Below are 8,645 nucleotides of genomic sequence, written 5' to 3'. Positions count from 1 at the left end.
TCTGCCTATAAGAGCTTGACTTCCCTCAGCTCCCCTGCCTAGGTGAACAAGCCATTGTCTGGTCCTAATGGAGCTGTCTAGTGGTTTTAAAAAGCAAAACAGACAAAATCAATCCAGTGTGAAAACTACCATTTTGGAAGTGCTCAGAGGCCCACACAAGGCCAGAGGAATCATGTGGTCTGTGCATGTGAGGGTTAGGAAAGGTTTCTTGGAGAAAGATGACTGACTTCACAGAGCTCTCATGGAAGAATAAAGAAAAAAAAAAACTCCTTGTGAAAGGGAACCAAATGTGCAAAGGCAGCGATGTGAAACGCAGCTCCTCCTGTGAGACCGGAGAATCAACACCGCCTCTCTCATCTGCTCGTCTTAACTACTCCCTACACTCTGCTCCAGAAGTCAGCGGCATGCCAAGGGGTTAGCGTTCAGCAGAGAAAGCTATCAGCACCAGTAGGGGGGAGAATTTTATCACTGAGGTAGGTTAGAATTGCTGCCTCATGATGATAATAAAAGGCAGGCTAGACTTTCGGTCAGCTTTATTAATGTGTTTAAGTTTTTTGTCCTTCCCTGTTGTCTTGGCTTGTTTTTTGTTTTTTGTTTTTGTTTTTAATGCAGCCTCTTACTTCCCGAGCAGTCAGTTCTTTCTCTCCTACCCTTTGGTTCCACACTGCAAGTCATTGATTGTGAGTTGCAGCTCACACACCTCCCCTTTCTTTTACACACCAGTGGCTATCTTAGCAGGACTTCTCCCAAAGTCGATGCTGAAGGTATGGGAGCTTGTGTCTGTGAGCCCAGTGTTTGGGAGGAAGAGGCAGAGGATAATGAGTTCAAGGCCATCCTGGGCTTCAGGAGATCCTGTTGGGGAAAGACGTTCTGAGTGGCTTATTTGGAAGTGGATTTCAGTACCTATCAGGAGGGGTGGGCTAAAGGAGGTGCCTGAGCTAGCCTCTGTGGGCAGTTGGGGCTCACACTTGCTGGGGACCAGTGAGGGGAGAGTATGAAAGATCTCAGAGATGTCCCAACTCAAGACTGGGGTACTGGGAATGTTTTACTCAGGTAAAAGCTACTTCTAGCATTACGGAGAACCCTCAGGTGAGAGTTACAGAATTCCAAGGAAGTGGCTTTGGTGCTTACAGGTGACTGCTGAGATGGTCAGGGCGCGGCGTCTGTGGTCCTCCTATCCCCAGCTAATGGTGACCTGTGCCTTAGAAAGTCTGTGTCTTAGCAGTCAATTTGGAAAAGGCATTAGCGCATTGAAAGAATGGAGCTGAGCTCTGTTTCCCCACACCAGTCTGCAAGGGCCTGACTGTGTTCCACTCACCCCATCCCCTGCATCTTCCACCCACGGAGAACAAGTAAGAAGGTTCTCTAGACTCGACGTTCTCTGCACCTCCCTGGTCCATCCAGATCTTCCCGTGGACTTACCTACATCAGCAAGGGCCCCAGTCTGCCTGTGTGATAGGGAGCAGTTGGGAGATGCCTCCCCACCAGGTATGCCCTGTTTATCTTGGTGGAAAAGGGCCCATGCCAGATAAGGGCACAGGGTGATGGGAAGGACTTGGTGGTGGCTGCAGCCACCAGTTCCTGGTTGCCAAGTGAGAGCAATGTGTACATTCCAAGCTCTGTGCTCCCTTGGAAACTATTAAGAGCTACGGGGCAGGCAATGGGAGGAATCCGATCAGTGTCCTTCTCCTTCGGCTTCAGCTCAGCCACCCACCTTCTCCAGAGGAATCTATGTCATAGATATTGTCCTTTACTTCCACCAAATGGCTGACCAGAAGCCAAGACTTCCCATCCCCATTGCCACTGGGGTTACAATATAATTGACACTAAGAGCAGACAACTTTCTTTTGAAATATAATTTTCATGTAATACTATTAGTCTTTCAAAGACTTTTTATTGTTTCCAAACACACAGAACAGAACTTATTTGCCATCTTAATCATTTGTAATCACACAATTTAGTGACACTAAGGGCATTCATATTGTGTAAGCATCACCACCCTTCAACTCCAAGCTTTTCATTTTGCCAGACTGAAACCCTGTGCTCATTAAACAATAACTTCCCACATCCCCTTCTTTCCGTGGGTGGCAGCCACTGTTCTACTTTCTATCTCTATAAATTTGACTCTTATGAACAACACAGCTATGAACATGCGTGGACACACTTATATGACTTCAAGACTGCTTTTAATCCCTTAGGGGTTTAAGCCTAGAAATGGAATTGCTGAATCATATCACATTTCTATTTTTAATTACTTTGAAACAGGGTTTTGTGTATCCCAGGCTGGCCTCAAACTCATTATAGACGACCTTGAATATCTGCTCCTCCTGCCTTCGCCTCCTGAGTGCTGAAATTACAGGTGTGTGCCACCGCACCCAGCTAATGTGATGCTGGGGTCCAGGGCTTGCTGCATTCTAGACAAATGTTCCACCAAGGAAGCTACATCCCCATACCCCATTTTTAAGCTTCTGAGGCCCCCATACACTGTTTACCCAGGGTCTATACTACTTCTTATTCCCATATGCAGAACATAAAGGTTTCATTCTGCTCATATCTGGCCAATATATATATATATTTTTTTTTTGACAAGAGCCACCCTAATGGGACTGAGGTGATATTCTTTTCTTAGGAGACACAGTGTTAGTTTCATTATGACATTCATTGTGGTTTTAATTTCCATTTCCCTCTTGCTGACCAGCCTCTGGTTTTATTTGCCATTATTTGGAGAAATGCCCTGGCTTGTTTTCGAATTGCTTTTCAGGATTTTCCCCATATGTTATGGCTGACATGAAATACATAGTTCTTTGTGCCTGTCTTCCTCAGCATGTCTGAGATTTGCCCATGCTGATGGAGGTGCTAATCTCATTTTTGTTTTTATTTCTGATTAATAGCCTTGTTGTACCGATATAGCCCAATGTACCCATTTCTTTATTAATAGACCTCTGGGCTGTTTCCATGGGCCAAATGGATTGCGCTGCTGTGAACATTCATGTACCAGTCTTGGTGTGGGCATATGCTTCCTTTAGTCTTGAGAGAACTCCTTGCAGTGAGAGCTTTGTGTTATACTGGCCCATGTTTATCAGACACTGCCAGATGGATTTATGAAATGGTTATGCCACTCCGTCCCCTCACCCCCAGCACTGAATGAGAGTCCTTGTTGCTTCACATCCAGCAGGAAGGGATTTAATAAAGAATGTGCTTTTGAAACAGCTGGATAGTGTAACACTTCCCGAGGAGTCTCTTTCTATTCATCCCTGGTACAGTACCAGCAGCATACCAAAGACATGATTCCGCCCAAACCCATGTTGGGGGGATCAGAGGGTCTATTAAGGTTACTTAAAGGACAGAACCCGCTGTTTTCCTGAAAAGTCCCACGTTAGCATGGGTGATGACTTCCCCAAAACTGCATAGAGGAAGTCTTTCTTCAGTTAGCCTTGCACCTCCTGCACGCCACAACACCTTCTGAGGCCATATCCAGCTGGAGTAGGACTCAGTGTGGTGTGCATGGGGGTAGAGTGTGCCTTCCACCTCCTGCACGCCACAACACCTTCTGAGGCCATATCCAGCTGGAGTAGGACTCAGTGTGGTGTGCATGGGGGTAGAGTGTGTGTGTGTGTGTGTGTGTGTGTGTGTGTGAGAGAGAGAGAGAGAGAGAGAGAGAGAGAGAGAGAGAGAGAGAGAGGAGGAGGAGGAGGAGGAAGTATGTGTGTGGAAGCTCTGGAATCTCAAGTGATTGCTAACCCTCTTCCAGTTCAGAATGCCAATGGGATGTCAGAGGTGTGAGGTTTGGCCACAAGAGCACAACTCCCCACTGTCACCCTCGGCAGCCTGAGCAGCTCCTCTCGGCCTTCAGGGATCTCGTCGTGGGCCCGAACAGAAAAGAATTTCAGAACTAGAGAGTTTACAAGTCAGGGTTAGGATTTAATAAAGATATTTTAACATAAGCTTAAGCCATAGGCTAAGAGGGATTCTCAGAAGAAAGTAAGGCACACCCAAGAGAATGGACGTAGGCTTCTCCAAGATGAGTTGAAGAGTTCGCCCCACCTCTCTAAAAGAAGTATATATTGGATTCTGGTGGAGTCATTTGGGAAGAGAAAACTTCAGTTGAGAAGATGTTCCCATCAGATTGGCCTACTGAAGGGTCTGAAGACAAGAATAAAAATATAGAAATAAAAATATAGACACTAAAGATTAGAAGGTAGAAGTTTAGGATGTAGGAAGAAGGACACATAAAGCTGTAAACCTAAGTAAACTATCAACAACTTTCTCAGTAGATCACAGATCAATCTTCACAGGGATTACTTTCTCGGATGCCTGGGAAATCTCCATCACGTTAGCTATTTACAACTGACTGTTTTATTACAAGGCCAGAGCATCTCCCTGTAAACTGAGGGTAGTGTCTTGACTGTCCTTAACAAACAGTAGGTGTGAACTGAGTTTAACCCTTAGGAGACAGAGATATGTGACCTCTGAGACAGACACTGTCTCTGTCATGGGAAACTGGCACTACCAGAGGAGAGGCATGACCTCAGTTTGTACTTGGGGATACCAGGAGACAGTGGATAAATAAAAGAAGGTTTAGTTAATGAGCTCTGATAATGAAGGTTGTAAAGTATGGCAGTCAATATCTGAAAATTTACCTAAAAATAATGTGAAAGACTTTTCTTCTAAGTTCTCAGTCCAAGAATCCTAATTTATTAACCTTCTAGTGTTACAAGCAGCCCCCTTTCTGACAAATTGCTAAAGATATATGTTTTCTTGCAATTAGTGACTTTCGTTGTAGTCTCTCCTAAAACATATTTCATGATGGCTGCCTAATTATTCATGGACACTAGCACTCACTCCCCTCTTTAGGGTCTCTGCTGACCAACCCAAGGGTCAGGGGCAAGGTTGTAAAATTCTTTTGATCAAGGATAATGCCTGGTGCCCCTGCTATAAAAAGTAGGTTCAAAAACCAGCTGTTTGCCACAGTGTCAGAAGCCTGAACTCTGCCTGTGGTCTCAGCTAGCTGATAAGTTTTTGCGCCCCGCGGTGTTTTACTTTTTGCTTTTTATTTTTTTTCAAGTTGCTTTTGGTTTTCCTGGGATCTGGTTTCTGGAATAAAGTTTGCTTTTGGTTTATTAGACTTGGTGGTGCTCTCATCTTTGCGCGTCCCCCCTGGACCCAACACTACGGGCAAGCCTGCAGTGCATTTTCAATTAATGATTGATGTGGGAGGGCCCAGCTTACTGTGGGCAGTGAAGACCCTGGGCTGGGGGTCCTGAGTGTTATAAGAAAGCAGGCTGAGCAAGCCGTGCGGAGAAAGCCATAAAGTAAGCAGCACTGCTTCACAGTTTCTCTATCAGTCCTTGCCTCCAGGCTCCTGCCCTGGTTTCCTTTCATAATGCACTGTGACGTGGACGCACAATAGAAGCAAACCTTTCCCCAATAAGCTGCGGTTGGCTGTGCTGTTCCATCACAGTAAAAGAAACCTTAATAAGACACCATCTTTAAGGGTGGTTCCTGATGGATGCCCGAGAGGATTACCCTTGATGAGATTTCCAGGAGGCAGGAAGACACACTACCTTTATTGTAAACAAAGTTAGCAGTCGCAGCTCAAAGACATTTGCATTCTGGCTACAAGCCTGGACCATTGTTTCTTTAATCTACATATGAAAGGACTATGATTTCTCTGTAACCACCTTTACAACAATGTTCACTGTGCTGGAATTCTGGATTCCCAGCTGGCGAGAGGCTTTCATCAGACTCTGGTGTGCATGAAAGGCTGTGGTCCCTTCCCCTGTTCCCACAATTCCTCTTGTGCTCTCCTGCCGCAGTAAGAGTCACGTGGGTAATCAGAGCTGCTCTGATTTTGAGGTGTGATGGCCATGCCAAGGAGGGCAGAATTTCACAGTTGTGTTTCATGGCCAATGTCACTTCCCACTGTTCCCCACCACCGGCCACTCTCTGGAGGTCTCCAGCACATCTCTTGTCATTACTGCGTCTGTGCCCACCCCTTCCCGTTATCAGTTCATCCTGTTCTGTTAATGCTAAAGATTAAAAGTAGGCAGGAGTGTGGTGGCGCACCTTCAATCCCAGCACATGGGAAGCGGTGTGTGTGTGTGGGGTGTCTCAATGACTCTAAATCCAGCCTGGTCTACACAGTGAGACCCTGTGTGATGGTTTGAATTAGAATGACCCCCATAGGCTTATATATTTGAATGCTTAATTCCCAGTTGGGAAGGATTAGGAGGCATGGCCTTATTGGAAGAGGAATGTCACTGGGGATGGACAGGCTTGGAAGTTTCAAAATCCTAAGCCATCTATTTTCAGAGTCAGTCTCTCTCTGTCTCTCTCTCTCTCTCTCTCTCTCTCTCTCTCTCTCTCTCTCTCTCTCACACACACACACACACACACACACACACAGAGTTGCTGTCCCAACATGTTAACTCTTAGCTCCTTCTCCAGTGCCATGCCTGGCTGCCTGGCTGCTGCTGTGGTCTCTACCACGACGGTCATGAACTCACCATCTGAAACTGTAAGCAAGAGCTTAATTAAACACTTTCTTTTTAAAGAGACTTTGGCCATTAAGTTGCCCGTGTTTCTTCACAGCAATAGAAAAGTATCTAAGATACCTGTCTTTAAAAAATCAACAACAGCTGGGCAGTGGTGGCGCACGCCTTTAATCCCAGCACTTGGGAGGCAGAGGCAGGTGGATCTCTGTGAGTTTGAGGCCAGCCTGGTCTACAAGAGCTAGTTCCAGGACAGGCTCTAAAGCTGCAGAGAAACCTTGTCTTGAAAAAAACAAAAACAAAACAAAAACAAAATATTCAAGAGGATCCTTTAAACGGGCCTAATGCTGCAGCACAGGCAGGTGTCTCCCGGCTGGCTGGAGAAGAGAACCTAACCCTTGCCTACAGCCGAAACCAGAAGTGGGACAGCAAAGGCATTTGCACCGGTCATGCCAGTCTTTAGTGCAGCTGGAGGACTGTGTTTGTGGCAGCACCTCACTCCTGGATAGGAACGGCTGCCAGGATTGGCATTATTGTGGGGAAGTCAAGGTGGACACCTAAAGCGTCATGTCCAGTTAAGAGAGAGAAAAATAAGCATGGGGACTTCTACTTGCTTAGTACTCAGCTGGCTTTCTCTGCTTTTACATATCCCAGGGTTCAAGACCAGAGGAAGCTGCCACTGAGCGTGCTCTGGGTCTTCTTGTATCAACTGACAATCAAGTCAAGTGCCATGAACACGTCCACAGGCTAACTTACCTAGTTAATTCCCCATTAAGACTCTCTTCTAGGTGATTCTAGAGTGTGTCGAGCTGATAGTTTTAACAACAGCACAAACTAGGGAGTCAAATGAACCCAGCCTCCAATGTCTTAGCTTATTTAAGAGACCATAAACAATGAAAGGCTGGAGAGATGACTCTGTGGTTAAGAGCACAAACTGCTCTTCCAGAGGACCTGAGTTCAAGTCTCAGCAACCACATCAAGTGGCTCACAACCACCCGTCACTCCAGTTCCAGGGGTATCTACACTCTGGTTTTCATCACCCACACATGTACTTCATATATATATTAAAATAATAAAAGGACTTTTTTTTTAAAGAATGCTATTATGGTTTCCTATAAAAGTCTCCCCTTCCCCACCTCACCCTGAGGCCCATCTGTTTAAAGTAGTCCCCAGCCTGTGGAACCTTTGGAAGGAGAGGCTTCTGGGAGGCCCATCCCAAAGCTAGCCCAGTTTCTCTGCCTCCTTATCCACCGTGTTGTGAGGTAATTGTGCTATGGTCTCCTGTGGCCAGAGACAGAAGCAAGCCCCCCCCCCCCCCAATGCCTTCTCAGGGAAACAGCGAAACAAAATAAACTCACCTCCTCACGCTGCTTTCTGTTGGGTTGCTATCTAATGGCAAGAAGAGTAGCATTAATAACTAACACACTGCATGGCCGTCCCTCTACCAGTGTCTCTCCTGTCCTGCAGGAACCCATCCCTGAATTCTGAGGTCAACGCAGGAAAAAGGAAAAAGAGCACTTTAAAAAGTGCTATTTTAAGCTAAAGTCAAAAACACCAACGATAGCCTATGCTGGAGAGGATGTGGGGTGAGGGGAACACTCATCCATTGTTGGTGGGAATGCAAACTCGTGCAGCCACTGTGGAAATCAGTATGGCGGTTTCTCAGGAAACTGGGAGTCAACCTCCCTCAGGACCCAGCAATACCACTCTTGGGAATATACCCTAAAGATTCCCTAACATACTACAAAAGCATTTGTTCAACTATGTTCATAGCTGCACTATTTGTAATGGCCAGAACATGGAAACAACCTAGGTGCCCCTCAATAGAAGAATGGTTAAAAAAGGTGTGGAACATATATACATTAGAGTTTTACTCGGCGGTTAAAAACAATGACATCTTGAATTTTGCATGCAAATGGGTGGAAATAGAAAACGCTTTACTGAGTGAGGTAAGCCAGACCCAAAAAGAGGAACACGGTATGTATTCACTCATAAGTGGATTCTAACCATAATTAAAGGTCTTTGAGCCTATTATTCGTGATCCTAGAGAAGCTAAATAAGAAGATGAACCTGATGAAGATTATTTAGCTATCCACCAGGAGGTAGGAAATAGACAAGAGTCCCAGGTAACCTCGGGTGCATGGGGGGGTGGGA

This window comes from Myodes glareolus, chromosome 10 (assembly GCF_982192425.1).
Source record: "Myodes glareolus chromosome 10, mMyoGla1.1, whole genome shotgun sequence".
Lineage (NCBI taxonomy): Eukaryota > Metazoa > Chordata > Mammalia > Rodentia > Cricetidae > Myodes > Myodes glareolus.
Note: the sequence above shows the minus strand (reverse complement) of the source record.